Source organism: Teleopsis dalmanni, chromosome 2, assembly GCF_002237135.1.
Source record: "Teleopsis dalmanni isolate 2A chromosome 2, ASM223713v2, whole genome shotgun sequence".
Taxonomy (NCBI): Eukaryota; Metazoa; Arthropoda; class Insecta; order Diptera; family Diopsidae; genus Teleopsis; species Teleopsis dalmanni.
The window spans coordinates 121596238-121608119 of record NC_051847.1 but is presented as its reverse complement, the minus strand read 5'-3'; positions in this window follow the sequence as shown (position 1 = coordinate 121608119).

The following is an 11882-nucleotide window of genomic DNA, read 5'->3' as shown; positions in this document are numbered from 1 at the left end:
CAGAAGCAATCCAATTGATTGGTGCAACGAGAAAAGTAGACCTAGCCCATATGCTTCATAAGTTTCTTCAGTGTCTTTAAAATCTCATTATCAAAATTTCTGGTTAATATTTTTACTAAAATATAAAAAAAATTATCAAACAGTTTTTATTATCAGGATATATATTATCCCTTACTTTACACTAAATACACCGTTAGCTGAATCCTATCTAATGACTACGATTATAGTACCATGTCGTTTACATATAAAAGTAATTTAAGCTGCATATTTACAATTTTCATTAAGCCTGGAAAGAGCTGACTCATGTCGTTTAAGTATAGTGCGCATAATATGGGGTTTGAAACATCCTTCTTTGAAATCAGTTATTAATTTAAAGAGTTGGGAATATACTGATCACCCCATACCGCAGCCATATTTCCATGCCACAACGATTTTGTATTGTGCAGTAGATAAAGGTGGAATATGCATTAAGTCAAATACCTCTCTAAAATCTACAATAAATATATTATATAGTTCTGCGTTTTCAATTCTCATTACCTGAACAAAAAATTACAAATTTGTTTTCTACAGTTTAGTAACGTTGGCATAATTTTCTGGACCCATTAGAATAATATGTCATATAGGACATCCATATAAACTTTTGGGGTAGAATTTAAAAACGAGATTTCTCTGTAATGGACCCCATTTCTCTGCTTCTTTTGTCTCGCCTTTTTGGTGTATTGGAAAAATGATGGAAGTTATCGGGAAATGTCACTATATCAGCGGAACTTTAAATGGGGGTTTAAGAGTAAGATCTCCAGTGGCATATTAAATGAGATTTTAAGAGAAAGATCTCCTTAACAAAATTAAGGATCTTATTGGAGAATGTCACTATATCAGCGGCACATTAAATGGGGGTTAAAGAAAAGATCTCCACACAAAACAAAAATATTAAAAACAAAAGTTTATTAAACTGTATTTAATATATTATAATTTAATATTTATAATTTAAGATATTATGTTGTAGATTTATTAATTTAAATATAAAAAAATAAAATAAATTAACAACTGTTTGAAATGAAATGCTACTGACTTAGTAGCAAAAATCATTGACGCGATAAAAATCGGTAATGAAGCGGGTGTGAGGTGACCTAATTTTCCTGTTCTATTGAATGAAATTAATATTCCGTAGCTAAATTTGTTTATTTTATAGCTGAGCATAATTTTATTCTCTACAAATTAACTTTCATATTTTGCAAACTCTTATTAGAAGTACACAAAAGTAATTCGATTACTTTTATTGAATTTACCAAGTGTTATTGTACGACAACACAGTAAAACTCATCACAGCTTGAATGTATATTTAAAGCCGAATTCTAATAAAAATATCACTACAAAAAAAATTCCCTCAAGTACTGAGTACTGGCTTATTGATTAATGTTGACATATTGACAACATCCTGATAACTTTATTTGTAAATGACAATGTTTTTTGGCTGCAGACAATATGTTGTTCTCGTAATGGAATTTGTGCTTGAACCACACTATCCTTACCATCGCAACGACTAACCCTTCTAAGAAGCATTTCCGATATTTTGAATATTTTTTCATCATGTCAATCCCCACTGGGCCCGAAGTTCTCTCTGATACCGTAAATTACTGTCATGTTGGTTTTTTTGTAAAAAACTTTGTTTAATCTTAATGTCATATATGTTTTCCTATATAAGCTGGTTTTTATATGACTTCTTAAACTCATCAATTTTACTCCTTAAAGTCACTTCCATTCTAGTTTGAATAAATTTAATATTTTTATTATTTTTTTCCTTCACTGTACGCAGTCATAAGCTTTTTTGATTTAATGTAAGCACTGACAACTGCATTCAGCATCTGCTGCATTGCATTTACCGCTTGTATTTTGATGGATTGAGTATTGCTCGCTCAGACAATTTATTGTCAATTTTTAACGTACATGAATTCCAACTGTTTTTTATAGTTCTGAGGAACTAGTAAATTCCGAAAAAATCAAAAAAAAATATTAAAACAATTTTTAAAAGTGTGTGAAGTTGTTTTGTTTATGTACATTGAAGGCTTTTATATTCATTCTAGCTACTAAACACATTGAAAAATCTGCAGAAATATTTTGAAATATTAGAAATGTTTTCAGCTTCACTTGAGAACATATTGATTATATTCGTCCTAATTCCTAATCACAACAGATAAATAGGATATTATGTTGTGAAAAGATTATAAAGTTGAAGTTAGTTAAAAATAAAAAAAAACTCTTTTAACTACCTGTCTTTCTATATATTTATCATCTGTTATCTACAAGATATATTTATTATCTATTTATCAGCTATATATTCATCAATCATCTATTCATCATCATTTATCTAAATCTAATATTTTTTTTACTGTTGGTAGTAAGAATCAATAGCCACAATATGAGACTCTAATTCACTAAAACCACCTATTAGGAATGAATGGAGACGATTTTCACGGCAATGTAGGAACTTCATTTTAGTAATAAGTAATCAGGTAATCAGGTTTATCTAAATCAGAGAGCATGGACTTAGTATAGGTAGGTTGGAAGTAAGTAAAGGGGGTGTGGTTATCCAGATCTATCTATTTTGAAACCGTCAGTATATTCCATTATGCCCTCCTCAAATGGGGGAACCATCTGAAAGACAGGTATTATTAAATGGAGAAAAAATATCTATTGTAATTTAGAAAAAGTGAGGGGGATAAAAGTGGATCCATCTAAATATCATTTGTTTTAATATCAAATACAAAAATAAAATTTTACATTATCAGACATCAGATATTTACATTTAAATTATCATATCACCATACTAATGTCCTTTAATTCAGTCCAATTTACATTTAGAGCGATTTCTAGCTACTATGTATCTCTGAACAAATATCTGAACAAAGATTCCAATATTTCTCTTCTATGAGTCTAGTAAGAAGGTGCGATACTACAGGACCACAATTGGAATATCTGAACCACGTACATATAGTCGTACCGCCATTATCTCACAAATACGTAATTTTTAAAATCTTCTTTTTGAGTTAAAATTAAATACAAAAAAAGATAACATATATGCATGGAATGATGGCAGGTAGACCCTAAATCCAATTTCAAAGCACTTATATACCATATGTTTAAAAGAAATAATGACTATATAAATTTCCGTTTTAACAGTCACTTTTGGAACAAGATTTTTATATAGAATCTCTTTGTAAAGAAACTCTGAAGCATCTGCTATGTAAATGCTCGGATCTCTCGAGAACTCGACAAAATACTTGTGAGCTGTCAGTTCTTCAGAACTGGAGTACATGCCTGAGGTTACTATTGAAATTTTACTAAAATTTGCTAATAACACATGCATCCAAAGTGATGCACACTATCTATCGAAATAATACTCTGATGTGGTATCGCAATGGACCTGAATGAACCTGATTGGTTTGAAGGGTTTACGCGTTGTCTTTTTGGCCTGCTAGCATAACTTAACGTAACGTTTTTCCAATATAAAGTATAAGAATCGTAGCAGACGATAGTTTGTTTTGATTAGTTTGAGCTGTCGTAAACAAACGATAAAACAACTTGAATTTGTTGTAAACGTGATGATCTGTACTTATTGTTAATTGATCTAAATGCAATACTTAATGATCAATCCTTAATTGAGGTGTCTCACTGATGACTTTGACAAGTGACTGCTGAAGATTTAAAGTTAATTTCTGCAGAAAATTTGCCAGAAATTTAAAATAAGTACTATTTACGGATATATAGTTTATTATTATAGTTTTTCTTTGGGTTAATGATTCTTACAACGAGTTGAGGATATATTAAACACCATTTCGAAGATTTGTGGGAGGTATTACTGACAAGTTTTTATTCATATTTAAGAATATTCATACTACGTAGTGTTGCATACAGAACAAATAGTATATTTTCTGTTTTGTTAAATAATTTTCTGCTTCTTCTTATGAAATGATAAAACCGGAAGAGCACACGAACTCATTTTATATTACTCATACACATATATTTGTTATAATCGAACAATATGAAGAGTAGTATCATTCAGAGGTCTATGATGAAAAACTTATGTATAAATGCAGAAAGGACTGAGATATTAAGAAAACATTAATGAAACTCTTTATAAAAAAGTTAACTTTTAAATTTCGCCGAGAGTATAAAACTCACCAATAATATTAAAAACATTTAAACTTGAATCAATGATAATCTATTAAACATAAGTACTGACGTATAATTTGGCTATTTAGAATAATTTTTGAAATATTTCGATATATACGACTGAGGGTTTATAAGTGGATTAATATCGGCTTAAAAATTTTTAATTCATGTTAATATCTTTATAACATCCATCATCATATCATATTAGAATTAACGACACTATTCTGATTTCTCGGGACCACTAATTCTATTAGAATTAAAACAGCTTTTATGTCATGTTAAGCCTTATCCGAGTTAGTGCATCTGGGCACTTTTACTCTATGATAGCTGGGGGGATTCTGTAGAGTCCCACCCATCTCACTGACTAATTTGAGGATTCCTGATAATTTTCGTGATTATTCAAGGATTGATCTAAGATCTTGTTTGCTATACGCTAAAACTGCTATTCTGAGCAATGTTAAATTATACCGATATGAAATTGTCGATTAAAATTATAAATTTGTAACATTGGTGATATGTATGTACACATATTTGCTCCAAACAACTATTAACTAAAAGTGTAGTCTACTCAGTACTATTAGTTTACACGTAAAAATTTCCAACTTTAAAGTCCGATATCTTTAAAACTTAGCTTAACTCAGATATAGCACAGTGTAATAGGTTACTCAAAATAATTCCATTTATTAAAATTTATTGATAATGAGAATATGTTTCATTATTTTTTATAATCCTTATACTCTAAATACATACAATCTACAAAATCTTCCAAGCACATATATTTTATTTTATATATTATTTTATATATGTTTTCATTCTTCTTTTTCTACATCTTTTTATTTTCATATTATATATTATTTCTTTTTCGCTTTCTAAACTTCAATTTCTTCCTAAACAACTGTTCCTTTAAAATTCCCATGTGATATTCTCGATATTGTGCATGTGTAGTTCGGGCAATATTTTTGCTTCACTCAATCTAAGATTCCGTTCGATTTTTGAAGAATAATAAACAAACAATCAACTTCCTTTTTGATGCGTTGCCCTTGGTTTAACTATTAATGCAGTCAAATACGTCAGAGACTTGTAGTAAGGATTCAATAGTTTGCAATCCGCATAGAAATATGACTGTAAGCAGTTTTCTAAGCTCAAAGCAAATCGAGAGGACTCGCAATCAAGGAATCACAAAAAAACCAAAGCGGAAAAATTTAAAACGGAAGTAATGAAAATATGCATTCCAACTGCATTTGCGAAAATTGTAGAATTTTCCATCGAAAAGGACAACAACAAATGTTAATGGATTTTTAAGTTTTGAAAAACTTGCTAACGAAAATGCAACTGCAACTGCAACTGCAGCAGTTGCAACAAATTTTCGCATACATTTCGAATGCAGTTGCGAGTATGTTACCGCATATGTCAGGAGGCATTAATATTCGCTGGGATAAATTAATGTGCAACGAAAAGGACTTCAATTTTAAGTTTCGCTCAAATGCGTACATAAATTTCGTTGTTCCAAAAAAAATTGCATGAAACATTTTTGAACATTTAATCATTCTAAAAGCAAATTTTTGATTCATGATGCACCAAATTGGGAAGGAATCCATTTAGAGCAATAATTATATTCATGTCTGTTAAGTTCTATAAATATTTTTCTGTTCTCTAATTTACTGTGTCCTGATGCATTCGTAACTACACACGTAGAAAAAAATTATGTTTCAGACAAACATAATTTTCGTTTCAGACAAACATAATTTTCAGGAAACAAACTATATTTACAAACTATATTTAATCCAAAATTACTTTATTTAAAACAAATATGGTTCATTGTAAATTTTCAATAAAGCAGAGTTTAATTACAAAAATCTGAAATCAAACATATATTTGATTCAAACATAGAATAAACATAATTTTTTTCTGTGTGTGTAAAATTTATAATGCATTGTTAAGTACATCTTAAGTTTTCTCCTTTTTCCTTTTATTTAAGATACAGTCTTCTCTTACTCAAGCAAACAGAATAGAAAGATAGCTTTAAGCTGAAAATAATAATACGTTGTAGTACCACAAATGAAACCCCTTCCCTACGCTAGATCTTAAAAACCATCTTAAAGGTTGAAACCAAAATTATCCAATGACGTCTCTTTGGAAAGTTATGTTATTCTACCCAGAAGTAAATAACAGGGAACCCACATGACAAGTATGTCAGTACTGTCAGATTTTACGCTAGATCTTAAAGACCATCTTAAAGGCTGAAACCAAAATCTTCCAGTAAAGATAAAACATCACTTTGGGAAGTTACGTTATTCTTTTCACATGTAAATAAAAGGGTACCCATCTGACAAATCTGGTAGTACTGTCAGATCAGTTAGAAAAGAAGCACACAATCTTGATTTTCTGTAGATATACTCAAACTCTCCAAAACAATATAATCAGCATCAAAACTGAATCAAAAATTTTTCAGTTTTAATCCAATTGTAAATTGTAATCTTTACTTACCCCAAATTCTTCAGTATTGCTCTAATTACCAGAAATTTACGATTGAGTTTTATCTTTAATATTTTTAAAATTGTTAAAATTTCCTGACATTAAAGCAACGATTAAAATCACACTTCATAGTGCTTCTTAAATATCTGCTCAACTTTAAAACAGTCCACGAGATAATTGCGGATGGGCGAATCTACAAAAGAATAACACCATTATCGCCGCTGTACTATTTATATAGTTTAGAAAAGAGTTGCGTCTTCTGTTGACAGGTTCTCTGACAAGTCATGTTAATTTTCACCACTATTTTAAACAAATAATGTCAGAAAAAACAGAATATAAACTCTGCCCGGAAAAAATAAAATAAAACTTTGACCTGGAATGTCGACTTTGACCTGGAATGGAGCTCGATATTAGATAACGATATGACTCGTTCGATATTAGAAACAATTCCAAAAGCGACGTTCTGGGTGAGCGCATTTTATTTGTTTTAACACAAAAGAATTATTATGATCTTATATACATATATTCTATTACCAGTGTATATTATCACTATACACTGAAGATGGTTTAAGAAGTACACCGAAATATTTGTAATAAAAAGAATTTTGTATAAAAATTAAATATAACTAAATATTTAACACAAGTAAAAAAAAGTGATTTTTTATTTTATTTTAAAAAATATTTTTATAAATTTATGTGTTAAATAAACGACCTAAGTCCGGTAAAAAAATATGAAAACTAATTAAATATCGGTCGTAATAACAATTGTTTATATTCTATTACATCAAAATACATATATGTGAGTAGTGTTCTAATTGCTGTGACATATCATTTTAAACAAACTGTTTGGATATACTTGAGAACAGTAGTGCTTTATTTTGAACAAAAGTGTCTAACATTGAAAAGGAAGTCGGGAAAATAATATATACCCACAATCTTCTGCTATACCATGAATGGGTTGGCATTTATAAATAAATCACATATATATTCATAACTTGTCATAATAAAATAGAGTTTTTTCAAGTCTACATGATTGTTGTAACTTCAATAAGCACATTATATAAACTTTAATATTGCTTACATAATGATAAATATACAACCTCAAAAGTTTTCATATTAAAGTAAAAACATTTACAAATTCTGAGAACACCAGTTAACTTATCACATTATCAATCGAAACAAACTCTTTATGTTAAGATTTGTAGCATTTATAAAGTATTTTTCAACATTCGATTATTCTAAAACCCTACCGTCTATTGATAAAAATCCTACATATAATAGACTAAAAGAGAATTTGGAATAATTTACTCTGTGTCCTCTATTTCGATGGCCAACTTATTATGCGAGATATACTATTCTGAATAAAATATATATCAAGGGGACTCTCTCATGAAATAACTTCGCTTCTTATTGACATAATAAAGTTCTATTTAAACTAGTAATAGAGGTTCTATATTCCACCTAGAATGAATGAATCACATACATACCTGAAAGAGACTACAAGACTAAAAACTTTCATGAGCTGGGTTGTTTTTGCCATATTGTGCAATATTAGGTTTGCATCTATCATTAAATGGAATATGTCATGGTATAACATTTAAATGTAATATTATAGTGACGTCATAGTTGTATTCTGACTTAATGTAAGATATTATTTTATGTTCTTGTTTAGAACTTTCCCATCTATGTTATTTTAGTAACATAGCACAATTCTTAACTTTTACACACAACTTCAATTATTATAATTTAAACTTCATTCAGCTCAAATTTTTAGCAGGAAAAATCCTGTTCAATAAAAAAACTACATAAACAATAAATCTTTTTGATTCCTCATGGACTGATATTATAAGTTTCCCGACTGTAATGTCAACTTTGTTAGCTGCTAAAGTACAACTTTTCATACCTGACTATCTATTTTTTCTTCCACTGCTCTTAGATAAAAACTTGTGAGCAAACATGTGCAAAATTTATTAGATTCTTTTTGTTAATATGTATGGTAAAACTGCTAAGAAAAAACTGCTGACCTTTCCGAATTTTGCTAAGAAATACTTTTTATCTGCAGGTGCTGAGTTGAGTTGGGTTTGAGTGTACAAACTCAAAATCATAGAAACATTTTTAACGCATCACTTGATGAGAATTCTTATTTAATTACAAAACTTTTTTCCAAGTCATTAAAACGTAACATTAAACGTCAATTGATCTTCTCCAATAATTCACTTACAAACTCTGAATGAGTGTAATGGAAGTTGGAGTGGTTTTAGTGGCCTCTGTGAAGGTAAATTGAATATAATTTAGTTTTTGAAGTATAAGAATATAAGGTCTTAATGTAGCGCTATTCGTTTTTACTCGTAGGTGTAAATCAATTAATTATAAAAATCGCAAATTTACTTCATTATAAATTTTATTAAGTTGAAAATGATTAATTAATTCATTATGACAGCAAAAGGCTCTTGAAAATTAACCCCAGTAATAAGCTAAAAAATTAAAAAAATTTGAAAAAGAAATTATATGACAAATTTAAGTAAAATATGAATACATACGAGCTGTAGATGTTTGGTATTCATCGTTATGATCGTTATCACCTCTCGATATCTGACCATTGTTAGCGAAAACATTAACCCAAACATTTGGTAAAGATTTCAAAGCATTCATGACGGAGTCTGGTAAGCCCACTACATTTCCGTAATCATCTGTAACAGTTGGTAGATAATATGCACTACTTAAAGCGATTACCGCGGTGAAAATTAAAACCATCGATAGTTTCATTTTTATAGAATAAAAGCTTAATCGCTTAAAACGAACTTATATACAAAATTTTCTTACAATATGTACTGATTATATCAGAGTACTTACTTAGAAGATTATATCAGAGTTCTTTATATTTGATTAATAATGCATTGTTAGGTGTAATGCGATATTTAAACAAGTGACAATGTTTAGTTCTACACTACTGCTAATTTAATTGAAACCCTCTATAATGTTTGTTTAACTGTTTTCATTATATTGTTTTCTAGTTTTAATTAATTAACAAAGAAGTATTCGATCCACATAACGTATATGATGAGTTAAGTGTTAAGCAGAGGTTGGGTATGTGGAGATAATAGTGTTATTAGTATTATCTTGACATATTCTGCAGATTATAACTAATTTATATAATTATAACTAATAATTAAATTTATTTATATTGCTTCAGGAAATTCTGAGCCAGAGTACATTATTGAAAACAAGAAGAAATGTTTCATCTACTTTGAAGACAATGGTTATTATTTTAAATAGATATTTCTCGTATTTTAAGTATGCTATTCCAAATGTAGAACTTCTGACAGAATACACAGAAGTAAATCAGAGGTATCTAGAATAATGTCTTTTTATTTCTTCAGTGCACTGAGCCATAGGACGGCATGAGGATAGACTTAGCCTAACTTGTGGTATCTCATGCAATACGTGTCTACCAGCTCTCGAAGGACACCAGAGCATCTAATGTGTCTATGTTCAGGTTTGGCCAGAACAAGGCTTAAGTTACTGCGAGCCCCCTTCTTCAACACACTCGACGAAATCTCTAGCATTAGCATTGGCCAGATTCTTGCCTTTATAAATGCCTTTGGCTAGTTCTAACTTCTTCTCTATACTACCCACTATTACGGGGTTTTGTTGATTCAAAACGGCTTTTTAGCTCGTTCCTCCCTCCACCGCAACTTACAATCTAATTAACTAAATATGGTATTACTCCAAATTGTCGGATAAGTTTAATAATAAAGAGTTTGAAAGAAAATAATAATTTTACTATTATTTAAATTAAAGATAAGCTTATTACATTTTTTAATAAATTTAATTTGAAATTCTATTTATCATTATTTATTAGATTGAAAATAATAAAAAGAACCAAAATATTCACCAATAGCCAACACGTAAATACTTTATGAAGTCAACATATTGCTGGCGTCTACAGATAATTGCACACCATCGATTAGACAATTTGCGCTCAGGTCACCCCCACCCTCGAACGTAATAACTTCATTAATTTTTGTCACTTAATTTACGAGTTACCAGTTTAATATTTTGACACTTGAATTCCGTTGCATTACTATGTGTGTTAATTGTCCAAATTTAATTGGTGTTAGATTGTAAAATCAAATTGTGGAGGTGGGAAATAAATAGTTGCTTCAAATACAGTGGAGATAAAATAGATTACGAATCATATAAATTTTTAAAGCTTAATGGATTTTATATTACGTCGAGTAGAAAACGAAAATAAATGATTCGATTGGTATTAAAATACTACTTTACTACTGCTGTCAAGAAGTTTTTATAAGACCTTCTTCGAATTTAATTAAATTTTTACGGGAAAACATATAGAATTTAAACTGCGTACACTCGTAAAAAAAATTTTTTTTGATTGAAAAATAGTAGGCAAATAAATGAAACTTATATTGGAAAGTAAATGTGCTATTAATGTCGGTGTAAAGTCGGTGAATAAAAAATAAGCTAGCGCTTTTATCAGCTGTTTTTTGAAATTCGCTTGAATGAATCTATACGCTTTCACAATAAAACTCAAAGTTTTTCTAGAATTTCACAACATAATTTACTAAATTAATTAAATTATTTAAATTGAATTAAATGAAATTAAATGAAATGAAATTAAATCAAGTTAAATCAAATCAAATTATATTAAAAAAAATTAAATCAAATTATATAAAATTAAATGAAATTAAAAAAATTAAATAAAATTAACTAAAATAAAATTAAATTTAATTTAATTTAATTAAGTTAAAATAAATTAAAATAAATTGAGTTCAAATCATATTATTATTGACACCTTAATTTAGAATAAATAGTACCAAAGATGCAATAAAAATAATTAGTATGAATAATTTAATAATATTCCTAGAAACTTTTGTACGAACTTTTATTGTGTTCCACTGTAAAAGTATTTAATTTTATGTCACACCTGTCAATTCGGAAATTGCAAAGCAGTTGAAAACGGAATAAAAAAGATAAGAAAAATGAAATGTATTTGTAAATTGACGCAGGAATAAGAATAACCTGTAGAATCAATAAAAAAGTGTTTTCCAGTACAGCTATTAAGCTAGGATCGCTGTGGCGTAGTAGACGGAATATAATGAATGACCACAGGATATTTGCAAAGAATATTTTAAAATTTATTTTGTGTGTTATTAACACACACATATTTTATTAATATTTGTAAAATTTAGACTGGAAATATGTCTGAACTC